We start from the raw sequence: 16,540 nt of genomic DNA on the forward strand, positions 1-16,540 counted from the left end.
CACACATGTTCCAAAACCAATACCCTGAAAGTACCAGCTGTCAATATTGCACTTTAAAAAAAAAAAAACATAATTATAAGATCTGATTGTTATATGAGTATCTCATTTAGATGATCACTTCTGATCTTTGGGTCAGGACTTGTGGTGCCTTGGGTTCACTGATCCTTGGTTAGACTGGCTCTGATATTCTACTGAAATAGTACAATAAAACCATGAAATTTACGCTTAACTATTCTACAAGAGGCTTATGTCACTACAGTATGTAGATAAAGTGATTGGACACTGACAGCAAATAGATCAAAAAGATTTTATTGATGTCAGTACTTTGTATGTCCACCATCTGCAGTGATTACTGCAGACACCCTTCTTGAAAAACTGCAAACAAGTGCCTGGACAACAGCAGGCGGTATGTTTTGCCATTCTGCCTTAAGTACAGTGACCAACTGTGACACGGAAGAAGGTCAAGTCGGCCTAAAACACACCCTTCGCTCCAAATCGTCCCAGAGGTTCTCAGTCTGGTTAAGATCTCAACTCTGAGCTGGCCAGTCCATCTGGATTACCAAATTTTCGGTATACCAGTAAAGTATCGCCCTGGAAACATGACAGGTGGCATTGTCGTCCTGATAATAATATTTGTTGTTTCCATAGAACTACAAGTGCATGGGCCTCCCAAAGAAGTGTTCTTGTCAAAACTGTCACATTAGTGGCCATTTGGAACTCATGCACAATGATATGCATGGCATGCATTTAGCTTGCACGGGCTTGTCCAATCACTTTTGTATACACAGTGTACTTTGCAGGGCTTATAATTATCCCTTTCAGAGGAAACATTTTGTATCTGATGAGTCAGGTTCCTGCTTAAAATGTAAACAAGACAGTGCAGAGCCTCTGTATGGATACTAGGCTGAGTTTCTCACAAGGGACCCGATCTCCATGTTATAATGTACAAACTGGCCTCAAATTATTTCCCTGTTTGACAGTTATTTTGATTGTTGCTCAAAAGGTAATTCAACACAAATGGACATCTTATCCCTTCAGGGTCAGACCTTTGAACCTCCAGCATTCCGTTAAGTATTCTACAGCTATCCCTACCCCTAACTTTAACCATCCATCTTGTGCCTAGCCCTAAACCCCCTCTGCAGCCTAACCTTAACCTTACCCTGCAGCCCAACCCCAACTTTCCCCGCATAGCCTAACCCTAATGTTGACATTCTGACAATGTCAACACATTTTAACAAGGTAGACATTGTTGACCTAATGACTAAGGGCCTGATTCAGACTTGGGAATAGAGTGAGAAATCTCTCTCAACTGTGAACCTGAACAAACCATATTGCAATGCAAGGGGTGTAAATACATAAATTTTTTTGCATGTAGGGTAAATACTGGCTGATTTTGTATGTAGCCTACAAATAATGCACAGCATTATAATTACTGTACAATTTAGATGTCAGTTTGGAAACACTCCTCCCAAATCTAAACATCCATGCACATTTTAAATCTGCCCCACCTGCAGTGCTGCATGGTTTCACCAAGATGATCAGTTGAGAGAGATCTCTCTCTCTATTCCCAAATCTGAATCAGGCCCTAAATCCCAAGTTGCAGGAACTGTCTGATTCAGGCAAAATTATCCCATAGATCTACAGCGTCAATAATTTAAAAGGCATAACAATATGGTTTTGCCTTTTACAATATTGCCACTTTAAATCTTTGGACTAAATTGTCAGACTCACTCCAGTTCCTGCATCTTGCAGCCTATTACATAAGGTTCTATATCTTTGTTTGTACCTTTATCTTATTTTTTTCTTTATTGAAAACATAATGTAACAAATTTTATTTTTTGTTTGTTCTTGTGTTTGAAGTGTTATTTCCTAATTGCCCTATGCCCAAGAGTATAGAAAATTACAATTATTCCCCACAAACTATACTTTTGCAACCTGGTCAGAGATATTTGAAATATTCCTTTTTTCCAGCATATTTCTGATATTTCAGTGCAGTTGCATCACGGGGGCTGCAGAGCAGTCTAACTCTGCCTGAGGGGAACTCGATAACACTCTGTACTTCCAACCCCTGCATCATATTGCCAGGAGTCTTTGCAAACAGTAAGCTCACCAGGGATCAGCTGGGTGTACATTACCGTTGTCATCTGGATAGAGCATTCAGCTGCATGCCTACCAATTTTCCCGACTTTCTTTACCTATAGAACAGCAGGGACACCAAGGTGCACTACAGCAGATGACACTGGCCACACCGGACAGAGTTTTATGTGGGAATGAATGACGTCAAGTGGGAGCCACTCCAGGAAGGTGCTGATGCCTCCACTACACATCAAGTTGAGCCTTATGAAACAATTTTTTTGAGCTCTAGATAAGGATTTAGCAGCCTTCAAGTACCTTCAAGACTTTTCCCCTAAACTGTCTGAGGCGAGAGTCAAAGCTAGTGTTTTTGTGGAACCACAGGTTAGAAAGATTCTGCAGTGCAAGGAATTCCCAAAGATGCTTGCTCAGAATGAGGATACTGTTTAGAGTAGACCAGCTTTATCACAGTGGTTTGGGGCTTTCTGGGCAATCACAAGGCTGAAAACTATGTGGCTGTTATGTTCTGGGTTGTTTGTGGACCCGGGGTGGTAGCAGGAGCGATCACAGAAGCACATTTGAAAATAAAATAGGATTTTTAATAAGTACTTGAGTAGACATATAATGTGGCAGTAAATAAAAGTCCAAGAATATATAAATGTGCACAAGAGTTCTGTGGCGGGAGTAAAAGGGTTAATGTCCAAGTAGAAACAATTAGAGCTGTCCAGGTGTGCAGGTAGTGAAATTGAAAATAATCAAACCAGGTATGCAGGTAGTGAACTGAAAATAATCAAGCCAGGTATGCAGGTAGTGAACTGAAGCGCACGATGTCAGCAGGCTCAGGCACTCAGGTATGGGCAAGGGTGATGGAAGAAGCAGGGTAGTCCAGTGGGAGCTAGGAGCTGACTGGCAGACTGGCAGACAGTGAATTCACAGGAACAGGATAAGCACAGAGAGCTCCCTCTCAGCTAGGCTGAGATACACGTTGCACTGGCAAAGAAGGAAGGCACTGACCCTTCCTAAATACCCCATGCCTTGCTGTTACTGGCCGGAGGGAACATGTGACTCACCAGGATTGGCCAGCCGCATCACATGGCCAGAAGGCAAGATGACGGCACCCATGCCAAATGGAATGGAGACGCCACCAGGCCTTACAAGCGCAGAGTGACAACAGGCCCACACAACAATGCGCACAGCCAAAGCCCCCCGCCAGACACCAGCTCCGCCACCAGACAGCCCGTGCCACAATGACCTCACAGGTAACACTCACCTAGCGCCATGCTGAAATACCCTCTCCGTGACAGTACCCCCCCTTTTGGGGAGGCCTCAGGACACTCGCCAGGCTTCTCCGGATGGGCAGAATGGAATCTCCTGATGAGCGTGGGAGCGTGGACATCACGAGCATTGGTCCAGCAACGTTCCTCTGGACCATAACCTTTCCAGTCCAGCAAATACTGTAGATGACCTCTGTGTAGACGAGAGTCCAAGATCTGGGCGACCTCAAACTCAACTCCTCTCTCCGTCTGGACTTGAGGAGAAGCAGGTAGAGCACTATGGAATTTATTCAGGACCAGGGGCTTCAATAAGGAAATATGGAAGGAATTAGGGATTTTTAGGTATGGGGGTAACTGTAGATGATAGGCCACTGGATTAATGACTTCTGTTATGGAGAAGGGACCAATGAAGCGTGGTGCAAATTTCATAGAAGGAACCCTCAGACGAAGATTCCGGGTGGATAACCAGGCCTGGCTTCCAACTTGCATGCGTGGAACTATTCTACGCTTTCTATCGGCCTGGGTCTTATAGCGAGAGGATGCCTTCAACAAATCAGACCGTACTTGAGTTTAGATGGCAGCAAAATTCCGCACCGTGTCCTCCATGGCCGGAACATTGAAAACAGGCAGGCTTCGGAATTCGGGAACACGAGGATGAAGGCCATATACAACCTGAAATGGCGTTTGGTTAGTTGACGAGTGGTAGGAAGCATTATCTGCAAACTCAGCCCACGGCAGCAAGGCAGCCCAATTGTCCTGGGAAGATGACATAAAAATTCTTAAGAAAGTCTCTAGATCTTGATTAACTCTCTCGGTGGAGCCGTTGCTTTGCGGATGGTAGGCCATGGAAAAGTTTAACTTCACTTGAAGAACAGAGCACAAAGCCCTCCAGAATTTTGCAGTAAACTGCACACCATGGTCAGAGACAATTTCAGCAGGAAGGCCATGTAGACGAAATATGTGTTGGACAAACAACTGTGCCAGGTCAGGGGCAGAAGGTATCTTCTTCAACGGTATATTGAGGACCATTTTAGAAAATCGGTCTATTACAACCCAGATAGTGTTGAAACCTTGAGAGACTGGCTGGTCTGTGATGAAATCCATGGAGAGATGCGTCCATGGACGTGATGGAGTAGGTCATTGAAGCAATTCCCGAGCTGGAGCTTGTCGTGATGATTTATGCTGGGCACAGGAGGAGCAGGAAGAGATGAACTCCATTATATCTGCCTTCATAGAAGGCCACCAATAGTGTCTTTTCAGGAACTCCAAGGTCTTCCGAGTGCCTGAGTGCCCTGCGAAGCAAGAGGAATGTGCCCAAGTGAGAAGCTGCTTCCTTAATTCCGGGGCCACAAATGATTTTCCCATAGGAGGCTGAAGTTGTAATGCGGCGAAAACTCTTGATTCCAAGACAGGGGTAATGCTTTGATTTTCAGATTGATCATCACAGAGGAGAGATCTCGATAGGGCATCAGCCTTCTGAATAAGTGCTCCAGACCGGAAGGTCAGGGTGAACTGAAACCTGGCACAGAATATTGCCCAGCGGGCCAAACGAGGACTCACACATTGGAGGTTTTTGAGAAATACGAGATTTCTATGGTCCATAAATACAGCAAATGGAAACTTGGCACCTTCTAGCAAATATCTCCATTCCTTCAATGCCAACTTTACAGCTAGTAGTTCTTGCTCACCTATGGCGTAGTTCCTTTTGGCAGGTGAGAATTTTTTAGAAAAGAACCCACACGGATGGACTCGGTTGTCCTCATAACGTTGAGACAAGACTGCTCCCACAGCTTCAGATGATGCATCTACTTCCAACAAAAAAGGCCTGTCCAGATCTAGTTGTCAAAGAACTGGTGCTGAGATAAAGGCCTGTTTTAGAAGATGAAAGGCAGACTCTGCCTCAGGTGACCATTGGGCAGGATTAGCACCTTTGTGGGTCAAGGCTGTAATGGGATCCAGCAGTGTAGAAAATCCCTTAATGAAGCATCTATAATAATTGGTGAAGCCCAACAATCTCTGGATGGCCTTCAGTGTCTGAGGTTGGGTCCAATCCAGAATTGCTTGTACCTTCTTGGGGTCCATTTCTAAACTGGAGCCAGATATTACATAGTCGAGAAAAGGTACACTGGGCACTCCAAAGACGCACTTCTGCAGTTTGCAGTAAAGGTGGTTTTCTCTCAAATGGGTCAGAACTTCTTTAACATGTTCTTGATGTTTAGCCACAGAGGGTGAAAAAATCAGTATGTCATCCAGATAGACAACAACCGAAACATATAACAGATCCCGGAAAATCTCATTAATGAAACTTTGAAAGACAGCAGGGGCATTACACAATCCAAAAGGCATTACTAAATACTCTAAATGTCCATCTCTCATATTAAAAGCGGTCTTCCATTCATCGCCAGCTCGGATACGAATGAGGTTGTAAGCCCCTCTCAGATCTAATTTAGAAAAAATGGCAGAGCCCTTGACCCTATCAAACAACTCTGTAATCAGGGGAAGAGGGTATCGATTCTTTACCGTAATGTCATTAAGGCCTCGATAATCGATACATGGTCTTAGACCACTGTTCTTCTTGCCATGAAGAAAAACCCAGCTCCGGCAGGTGAAGTAGAGGGGCGAATGAACCCCTTTGCCAGGTTGTCCCGGATGTACTCGGTCATGGCTTGAGTCTCAGGACAGCGGATAGGTATGACCATGAGGTGGTATCTTATCAGGTATCAATTCAATTGGACAGTCCCATTCCCTATGAGGGGGTAAGATATTTGCTTGTTGTTCAGAGAAAACGTCGGTGAACATCTGATATTCCATGGGAATGGCAGAAGAAACTAATGGAACTGTCTTTCTCACAGGTCGAATTTTTGGAAGACAGGATTTCTGACAGTCCATACCCCATGACAGAATCTGCATAGAACTCCAATCAATCCTGGGATTATGTTGACGTAACCAGGGTAGACCAAGAACAATTTCTTGAGAGGCCTCTGATATCACCAAGAATTTTAAGGACTCAGAATGAAGTGCCACAATTCAGACCAATACTGGTTGAGTCTCTTTGGTGACTATCCCGTTAGTTAGAGGGCGTCTGTCTATAGAGGTCAGAGAGATGGCATGGTTGAGAGACAAACAAGGAATCTGAAATTTATCTATGAAACTAGATGTTATGAAATTTCCGGCTGCTCCCGAGTCGAGAAGAGCAGTAGCAAAGACAGGTTTGGGTTTAAGATCCAAGGCTAGGGTAATCGTGAAATCTTTAATTTTTGGAGACGGGCTCATAAATCCTAACTTGATGTCTCCAGGGTCAGTTAGGATTTGGCATTTCCCGGTTTACGGGGGCAGGAGATCAGCAGGTGACCGGACTATCTGCAGTACAGACAGAGGTTCTTTTGCATTCTTCTCTGACATTCTTCTTTGGAGAGGTGTGTATGATTCACCTGCATAGGCTCCTCTTCAGTAGGAGAAGGAATGGGACGGGTAGAAATGGAGGGGGTAAATGACCTTTGCCAGTCAGTTCTGTTTTTTTCAGCCTGACGTTCCCTGAAGCGTAGGTCAACTTTGATACACAACGAAATCATGTTGTTCAGATTAGTAGGAAGCTTTCGAGTGACTAGATCATCCTTTAGTCGGTCTGACAACCAATGCTAGAAGGTCGAGGTGAGGGCTTCCTCATTCCATTTGAGCTCTGATGCTAAAATTTGAAATTGCACGGCATATTGACTGACAGGACGGACCCCTTGTCTCAGTGTCATGATGTTTGATGATGCTGATACAGTACGCCCAGGTTCATCGAAAATCCTCCTGAAGGATGGCACAAAGCCTGCATAATTATCCAGCAATGGATCTGAGCGCTCCCAGAGTGAGGAAGCCCATTCCAAGGCCTGGCCGGATAACAGAGAGACTATATAAGCCACTTTAGTTCTTGCAGTTAGAAAGTTGTCAGGCTGCAGGGTAAAATGTATGTCACACTGATTTAGGAATCCTCGGCAGAGTTTAGGATTGCCGTCAAATTTATTTTTGTAAAGGAAGATGTAAGCGGGGAGATGATCTGCCTCCTGTATTCCCAGATGCTGATGCGGATGTAGATGCTGGTACTTCAGGGGTATAAAAGGAAGTTTGAAAACTATCCTGTCACTTGGACATCTCTTGCAGAAATTGAGCCATCTGATGCTGCATGTTTTCCAGATTTTCTAAATGACCACAAATGCACCGGAACAAATATACTCCTGACTCCTGATCCATGGCCGGCTCCATGGGGCCAGTGCAATCTGTTATGTTCTGGGTTGTTTGTGGACCCAGGGTGGTAGCAGGAGCGATCACAGAAGCAGATTTGAAAATAAAATAGGATTTTTAATAAGTACTTGAGTAGACATATAATGTGGCAGTAAATAAAAGTCCAGGAATATATAAATGTGCACAAGAATTATGTGGTGGGAGTAAAAGGGTTAATGTCCAAGTAGAAACAAGTAGAGCTGTCCAGGTGTGCAGGTAGTGAGATTGAAAATAATCAAACCAGGTATGCAGGTAGTGAACTGAAAATAATCAAGCCAGGTATGCAGGTAGTGAACTGAAGTGCAGGATGTCAGCAGGCTCAGGCACTCAGGTATGGGCAAGGGTGATGGAGGAAGCGGGGTAGTCCAGTAGGAGCTAGGAGCTGACAGGCAGACTGGCAGACAGCGAATTCACAGGAACAGGATAAGCACAGAGAACTCCCTCTCAGCTAGGCTGAGATACACGTTGCACTGACAAAGAAGGAAGGCACTGATCCTTCCTAAATACCCCATGCCGTGCTGTTACTGGCCGGAGGGAACATGTGACTCACCAGGATTGGCCAGCCGCATCACATGGCCAGAAGGCAAGATGGCAGCACCCATGCCAAATGGAATGAAGACGCCGCCAGGCCTTACCTGCGCAGAGTGACAACAGGCCTGCACAACAATGCACGCAGCCAAAGCCCCCCGCCAGACACCAGCTCCGCCACCAGACAGCCCGCACCACAATGACCTCACAGGTAACACTCGCCTAGCGCCATGCTGAAATACCCTGGCCGTGACAGTGGCGATGGTTGATATTTTGGTGAAGAACTTTAGCACAATGGGGTGCAGGATGTCCCTCAAAGTCCATATTCTTGAGAAATTCAAGGAGAACATGGAGCACAGTCAGAGGAGCATGGCAAGGGCTTCCACCAGGTTATACTAGAGTTTGAACTCTGCTACCAAGGGCAGTATAACATGATGGGAGACTACATTTGGAGGCTGATTTGTGAAAGTGATGTACTGTATAATCATAAATCTCGAAAAGCTTCTCACTTCTAATTGTTCTGTGGTAATGTTTGTACAACTTCTATGTTAATTTTCATGCATATGTTAATTTTTTCTCACATTGTGTAAAAGAAATTGCAAAATAACCCTTTTCTCATCTGAAATAGGTAAATTTAAAAGTATAAAATGTCCTGGTCACAAAAGCAAAGTTTGAGGGGAATAAATACCATTTTCCATACTTTTGAGACAAAAGCAATTAAGAAACAGCACCTACTACCCAAGGACAAAAATGTGTTACATAGTGAAACAATAAAACAAATTACACCCAAAACATTTGTTAATTTAAGTCCATCATGTTTTCATGTCAAAAGCAGAAGAATGAACAGATACTGTAGATTACAACATGTTAAATAAATCTATAGGAACCTTAATAATATCTACATCTGTACCAACTAATTTCCTGAAATATACTATAATTTAAACATGTTTTCTCATATATAGATTGGGCCAATAACAGTATAATTCTCTGTATACCTCTAAGCACACCATTTCATATTAATAGTTTAATTCACTACTTTCTTATAATATACCCTGTAGCTTGCATTGAGTAATCACCTGTTCAACCATCTGCATATAGGCTTAGGAAATGAGATAACATTATCAGCTGTCCATAACACATATGACGTGCTAGAAAAACACTGTGTATAAGGTGACACTAGAGAAGTTTAATAAATGTTAACATCATGACTTGAAAACTCTAGAATGTGGCCAGTTTCCATCATAAGCAGCAAAAAAGTATCCAACACTGCAGTGTCGTGAAATTATTTGAAGGTTAAACAGATGATAAATCAAATATCTTGGCTAATACCTTGTCATTTCACAAGTATGTGTGCTAGCATTGCTGGTGGGTGTAAATAAATGCACATTCACACTGAGCAGAACAGATAGTGTTAGATGTTTTTATTTTATTTCTCTTTATAGTTATGCTGATATTAAAGGGTTTTGTTTTTTCAAGACAATCCATTTGATGAGTCAATTTTTCAAGATGTCCGACCCACTAAATTATTATTGTATTCTGAGGCAGACAGCACAGGATATGTTTCAGTTATAATGTACATGACTTTGTAAAAGTAGCTTTGGGCAGAGTAGTCTGTTTCACCATTGTTCTTTAAGAAAGGAGGTAGTTCTGGCTTAAGCTGAGTACACACTATACGATGTGTGTACCCAGCAAAGGAACAACGTGATGACATGTTATATTAGACGTGCCATTCACACTACACAATCCAGTATTTAGCAGCATGGCATCATTCATTGCATCGACCCATCTGCTGTGCAGCACAGCTAATGGGAAGAAGCAATGAACAACTGGCATGCATGCGCAATCGGGCATACACACTATACGATCCACACAGTAACACACGCAGGGGGGGGTTCTGAGTACCTTGAAACCTCGCCTGCCAGGCCAATCCATCCTTGAAGTGCACAATTATTCATTTCTTTTTAAAGTGAGAGAGAGAGCTTTGTCTCTGTGTCATCGGGTCGCTCTGCAAGCTCCGAATGGACAGCTTCCGCTGTGCCATGGAGATGGCTGAGCAGTACAGGGGAGGTGCTGCTGCAGATCCTCCCTGACAGCTCCAATGTGCCTTTGAGTGCCAGTGATGTCACTCACTGCACTTCTCATCGGCTCAAGTCCAGAGAGCAGGTAAATTAGCACTGCCACAAACAACTGGCACCACATGTACCTGCCAGCCATGGGATGTGGGGGTAGATGGTCTGTAGTCCGAGTGTGTGTAGTCTGCAGTGTAGTGACTGTGTGTAGTCTGCAGTGTGAGGGTCTGAGTGTAATCTACAATGCGAGTGTCTGTGTGTGTAATCTGCAATGCTAGTGCCTGGGTGTAATAATGTAACTATCCATGTGTGAGAGGCATGTGGGTGGTAAATATATATATATATATATGTATATATATATTCCATAGACAAAAAAAACTTACGGTTTCACATGTCCCATTCACAAAACGTCTCGAATTTCTGCCACTCAAACTCCAAAAAGCAATCAAATTGCTATCATTATGGCTGACGCTTTAATGGACATGTTCCTTGCGTAATACAGATATGGTATGCATCACACCCTGGGGTTAACTGCAGATTCAGCACTCTCACAGAGTGAGATTGCTGTCACTCACAAAATGGTGGAGCTGCTAATTCACAGAATTGTGTGCTCATTGGAATACACACATGCAGTCTATGCAACTGAGGTCCGAGCAGAATATAGAACTGTGCAAATGAGATAAGAGTATGGTGGATGGGGGAGAAGACAGGGTGTTGCGGATGGGGCAGACAGAAAGGCATGCAGAGGGGGAAATTAAGCAGTACAGATGGGGGCGAGGCAAAGTAATGCAGATGGGTTGAAAAAAGTGGTGCACATGGGGGGGAGACAGAGTGGCACAGTTTGGGGGAACAGAGCAACATGAATGGGGAATACAGTGTAGCATGGATGCAGAAAATAAAGCCACACAGATGGGTAAAGACAGGTTGGTGTGGATGAGGAATACAGACTAGCACAATGGGAGAAAACACAATAGGGATGGGGGAAGACAGATTGGTGTGGATGGGAGAGGAAAGACAGAGTGGCATGGTTGGGGGGGACAGAGTGGTGCAGATGGAGGAAGAAAGAGTGGCAGAGATGAGGGGAAGACATAGTGGTGCGGATGGGAGGGGAAAGACAGAGTGGCATGGTTAGGGGGACAGAGTGGTAAAGATGGAGGAAGAAAGAGTGAATGAGATGTGTGTGCCACATAACTACTCAGGCCTCAGATGCATAAACTGCATGTGTGTATTCCAATGTGCACACAATTCTGTGAATTAGCAGCTCCACCACTTTGTGAGTGACAGCAATCTCACTCTCTGAGTGCTGAATCTGCAGTTAACCACAGGGTGTCATGGCATACCATATCTGTAGTATGCAAGGAACACATCCATTAAGGCATCAGCCTTATTGATTGTAATTTCATTGCTTTTTGGAGTTTGAGTGGCAGAAATTCAACAGGTTTTGTATATTTTCAGCTCATGTCTAAGCAGCCTTAATGGGACACGTGAAACCATAAGGTTTTTTGTCTATGGAATTTCATAGCTTTTTTAAAATGTATTAACTACTGTATCAGGGTTTGGATGAGCAAACCGGGCCACCTGCAGGGGAGAAGGGCAACAAAATGGTACACTAGCGCAGGTGGAAGAGGGGAAAGCACACAGGAGGTTGGTTTGGGAAGTGCCGAGTGCGAGACGGCTGTAGGAGTGCAGGGTAGTGGCAGCAGCGGTAGTGCAGAGCAGTGGCAGCGGTGCAGTGCAAAGGGGGCATCAGTGAGCGACAGAGGACTCACTGGTAGTACACATGCACTTCAGAAAATAAAATCAATAAGTCACAGATGCACGAACGCAGAAGTGAGATCCATCTACGCATCTATGTTAAAAATTGAATGTGTAAAATAAAAAAAAGTGCCTCCCTCCCCAAAACACAACCAGCACCGGGCTTTTAACAGCCAGTCCTGGTTGTGTTTAAATACAGGAGAAAATGACGTAGGGGTCCCCTGTACTAAAGCACAACCAGCAACAGGCTAGTCAGAACCAGCCCTAGTTGCCAAAATACGGAGGGGTTCCCGTATTCAGCGCAACCAGCACTGGGCTCTGAGCTGGCCCTGGTTCTGGAAATACAGGGGGAAAAATTTGTAGGGTCCCCCCATATTTACCAGAACCAACACTGGACTATTTCTAGCAGAGGGGTGATGCCACAACCAGGAGAGCCATTTCACAAGGCCTCCCACTAGTCAGCTCAGGCCAGGGATCCCTGGGGAGCTGGGGGCCCCCCAATAAAAGCGGTTCACCTCTCCAGGGCACCCCAGGCCCAGGCTGATAGCCCGGGGCTATCCGCAGCACCCCAGGGCAGTGGGTGCCGGGTTGATTGTGTTGTGTGGTACATAGGAAAATATAAATATTGTCTTTTGCAGTAGTACTACAGGTCCCGGCAGACATCCCCACATACTGGCACTTGGAGAACCACAAGTACCAGCAGGCGGGGCATTAAGGGCCTGCTGGTACCTATAGTACCCCTGCAAAAGAAATATTAAAATTTTAAAAAGACACAATTTTTTAAAGTATTTCATTTTACCGCACCTTCACTTGGGGGGCGGCAGCCTTAAAGCTCTTTTATATGGCTGCCACTTCCCCCAGGACTTCTACGTCATTATCACCTGGAGGGCGGCAGCCTTTAAGCGGCGTCCTCTTGCTTTAGCTGGTCATCTCTCCAGCTTCCTGGCTGACAGACTGAGTGGACGGCACCTCATGCTGGCTGAATATAAGCCAGCCAAGGAGGCGGGTCAATGACGTTGCGAGCTGTGATTGGCTCATGTTGGCCATCTTTGAATTTCAAAAATGGTGCTGAGGTGCCATTTTTGAAAGGGGCATGCTCGGTTCTCACCAGTGAAGTCAATGGTGAACAGCTCATTGGCTGAGAGGCGGAAGGCTCGCCTCTACCAGCCAATGAGCGCTCTGCACCAGGATTTCTGAACTGAAATCCCGGCAGAGCTGTCATTCGGGTTTTAGTGTTCTCTAAGAGCACTACTAATGAATGAGGGTTCACGTATTTCCATTTTTTTTTTGCCAAGACCCGGGATTGTCTGAAGAGGACAGATCCACGCATAGGAGGAGTTGAGTATGGATTTTTTATTACAGGTAATCCATAGGATTATCTACTGGAGAAAAGGACAGATTGGATGCAGGGATACTAGGTGAGTATGTTAGATAGAGTGTACATGTGTGAGTACATGTGTGTGCATGTATGTTTTAATAAAATTGTACTTTTCTATGGTGTGTGTGTTCTGTAGCTTTTTTAATATTGCTTTTGCTGCAGAACTACAGGTACCAGCAGGCCCGTAATGCCCCACATGCTGATATTTATGGTTCTTCAAGTATCAGCATGCGGGGGAGGCTTGCTGGGAACTGTAGTGCCACAGCAAAAGCCAATATTTTAACACTTTACTTGTACCACACTTTACACAATCAACCCGGTAACCACCACTCCCAGGTGCCGGGGGTAGCCCCGGGCTATCAGCCTGGGCCTGGGGTGCCCTGAAGAGGGGAACCTCTTCATTGGGGGGTCCCCAGCTCCACAGGGATCCCCGGCCTGTGCTGACTAGTGGTCAGGGGTGATGCTTCGGCTGGGGGTGCCTGGTGAAAGGGTTCCCCTGGCTGTGGCATCACCCCCTCACTAGAAAGAGTCCAGTGCTGGTTCTGGTAACTACAGGGGGACCCTACGCATTTTTCCCCCTGTATTTCCAGAACCAGGGCTGGCTCAGAGCCCAGTGCAAGTTTGCTGAATATGGGGGACCCCTACATCATTTGTCCCCTGTATTTTGGCAACCAGGACCAGTTATGAAAAGCCTGGTGCTGGTTGTGCTTAATACGGGGAGACCCCTATATCATTTGTCCCCTGTATTTAGCACAATCAGTCCTGGTCTCCAAAGCCCGGTACTGGTTGTTTTTTGGGGGGCAGGGCTACACTTTTTTTTCAACACAGAAGCAGGTATCACGGATCTACCGTATCTGAGCCTGCATCTGTGTGCTGCTACTTCCCCCAGGTCCTAAAGCCTGCCCCACTGTCTACCACACTGCCACCCCCACACCACCGCCGCTAAGGCCCTTTACCATCCGCGGGTCCTAGCCGCAGCTATCGCCCGCTACCCCCCCAAACACCTTTCCCCCGGGTCCCGCTGCAGCTAACGCCAGCTTCCTTCCCCCGACCCCACCACTGCTAAAGCCTGCATATGACACATTATTGAGGTAATAGTTTAAAAACTGTAACTTTCTAATTTACCTGAACCCCAAAAGCATGTACCCTGGCACAATAGCTACCTAATAAAACAAACCTCAAGTCTAAATTTGCCCCCTACCCTGAGTTATGCCTTCCCAAAAAAAAAACATAGAGAACAGCAATTGAGAATGTCCAAAAAAAGTCATAGTTGGAACTTTAGATTACTCCCAAATCCTCATTTTTTATGTTTATGTCCTGAAAATTGGCATGCAGTACTGAGCGACAGGTCTACCCGTCCTTGCCAAATTACAGCTTGGTACTTCTAATAGCTTTTGAAGTGTAGCCCCTTAAACACCATGCACCCTCCTCCGGAATACTCTTTGGGAGAATTGCAGTTTTGTAGATGCAGCCTTAATATAAGGGCACGACTATGCCCTTATTGTATATATAATGATATACACATACATACATATGAAGAAACCCTCCCTTACAAATCCTGCATTTGCCCCTGGATCCACACAATATATAATTCCAATCGCAGCTTCTTAGTCCACCTCTGTATCAACCCCTCTACATGTATTTATGATCGGGTTACATGCAAATACACCTGCCACAAACATATATAGCGCATATAGTATGCTTCTAATGAAGAGATGAAGATCTCTGCATATGGGTGTAAATACAGTAGTTTTGCATCTGTTCTAAATGTAGTGCACCTGTCACAGAAGCAGAGCCAAATGCATCTCAAGATGTGATTAGTTCTGCAGTGTGGTAAAAAATACGACACTTTTAATATTTTTATTAATGGAATTTACACTCATTTTGCGGCGAACTCTGTATTAAGCTTTATGTTCGAGTTCCATTACTGAATTTAAAAAAAAAATGTTTTAAACATTTTGGGGCATAGAAATAGATTCTGGACTAATGTTTTTTTTTATTGCGTGAAACCATTTTTAAAAGGGTTACTCTAGAGTTCTAGACTTTAGTGAGTTCAACTTCAAGTTGCTTAAGTCCTTGTCAGGTCATTTAAATAACTCCACTTGCTGACTGTGTCATATGGGATGGACTTTTTCCATAAATGGTGCTTGATGACAATGAGAGCCAAAAAATCCCAATCATTTAGGAGATTGACTGCTGCTATATGTGAGGACTTTCATGCCTGGCAATTATATTTGGCTGGCTATAGTGGAAAATCATGCTGCCAAGAAACTCAGGATTGTAGTTAGAGTAATTTTCTGATGCAGCATGCTCAGTTAGATTTGTAGCAGTATTGGCAGACACTGGTATGTAGAGTGATGTCCAGGTATTTGGGTTGAAAGGGGTTTAACAATACACTATATTTTTGGAACTGTTTCCTATACTGATTGTGATCAAAGTGTGGTGTTAGTTAGCTTTAGTCAAATTTGGTCTAATGATAGGTACACACTAGATGATATGTTGTCCAATCCCATGGATCAAAGCGACATATCGGGTACATTGTCTAGTGTGTACCCATGATATGCATGCTCCCATGGGTGTCTAGCACCATAGTTTGTCGGCCCTCCTGCAGGGCCAACAGGGGGATGTTGATAATGATGCCATGCTACAGAATGGCATGTCCCTCCCCCGTTGGACGCGGCATCAGCAATTGTGTATGCACTTGCTGCATGCCCGTCCCATCGCCGGCGATTTTGTGCTGGGAACACATCATCTAATGTGTACCCAGCGTAACAATTGTTCAGATTCAAGAAATTTCATTTTTGTGTCATACTATTTGGTTTCAAGCTTGCTATGCCGCAGATTGTAAGATTGGCATTATATTACTCATTCGTAGTGGAAGGCATTTCAGTGTCAGTTGACTTTTAATTAGGGGTGTTCACCGGCCACTTTTCGTGTTTTGTGTTTTGGTTTTGGATCTGGATCTTTCTTCGTGTTTTGGATCTGGATTGGTTTTGCCAAAACCACCCTTCCGTGTTTTGGGTTCTGGGTTTTGTGTTTTGGATCTGTATTGTTTTTATAAAAAGCATAAAACAGCTAAAATCACAGAATGTGTTGATTTTTCTGCTCCTATGCTATTATTAACCTCAAAAACTTTAATTTCCACACATTTCCAGTTTATTCTGAACACCTCACACCTCACAATAGTGTTTTTATGT

The sequence above is a fragment of the Taudactylus pleione genome, unplaced genomic scaffold (genome assembly GCF_031769625.1).
Source record: "Taudactylus pleione unplaced genomic scaffold, aTauple2 ptg000178l, whole genome shotgun sequence".
Taxonomy (NCBI): Eukaryota; Metazoa; Chordata; class Amphibia; order Anura; family Myobatrachidae; genus Taudactylus; species Taudactylus pleione.